The following is a 994-nucleotide window of genomic DNA, read 5'->3' on the forward strand; positions in this document are numbered from 1 at the left end:
ATATATATATATATGAATATATGAAGTGGAGAGAATTCCAGAAGGTGGGAGGGAATGGTCATGATGGGAAAAGTGGAGTTGGCAGGGAAAAGAGCAGCAGGCCTGAATTCTTCCCCTCAGTGAACACATCTCTCCGAGGCCAGGCTGGGCTGCAGAGCCCTGGCTACAGAATGCTAAGCCAGAAGAGGGTCCCCGGCCACCCAGATCTCTCTCTTCTCTTAGATCTCAGACTTCAGCCTGCCAAGGGCTGAACTGTAAACAAACCTTGGAGGGTAGACAGGGGTAGCAGGTGTGGGCAGGAACTTCTGGGAACTTCCCAACAAGTAGCTGCCTCCAGCAGCCAAAGACCCAGGGCTCAAATAGCACCCCTCTGGGGGCTGTTTGGCAGGTGCCTGCTGCATAGAGCTCTGGGCAAAGCCTCCTGAATCCAAATGTGGGCCTACTCAACTGGCTGGCTGTGCTGTCTTCTTCCTTCCTGTGAGGCTGCTAGGCATCAATGGCCTGGGCCACCAGCCTTTCATGCCCCCAACCGCTGATGCTCATCAAACTCCTGGAGAATCTCAGAGTTGGCAGGGAGCTTGGAGGTTACTGACTTCCCCCTTGCCCACCCTCTGCTGATTTCCAGAAGCAGTAGGGGGAAGCTTTCTAGAAGATGACTGCAGTTGGGTATGATGTGAAGGGCCAGATTTGAGCAACTGGAGAGGGAGGGCACTGAGAACAGGCCCAGAGACAGAAGGGAACAGGCATATGTGGCACGAGGCATGAACACAATAGCCTGAGTAGATGAGGGAGTTGCTGGGGAAAGATTAGTTGGGAAGCAAGAAGCATAGCTGACCCAGCATAGACAGTGAGTAGGCCTTTCTCTCACTCCCTCTCTCATGTCTTGCTCTGTTGGGACTCTAGGTTCTACCCTCCACCCTCAACTCCCATGTCCCTTTGGGGAACTAGTGAAGAGAGGGGCAGGCCAGTCTAGCCAGAGCTGGACAGAGAAAGG

The sequence above is a fragment of the Rhinopithecus roxellana genome, chromosome 10, assembly GCF_007565055.1.
Source record: "Rhinopithecus roxellana isolate Shanxi Qingling chromosome 10, ASM756505v1, whole genome shotgun sequence".
Classification (NCBI taxonomy): domain Eukaryota; kingdom Metazoa; phylum Chordata; class Mammalia; order Primates; family Cercopithecidae; genus Rhinopithecus; species Rhinopithecus roxellana.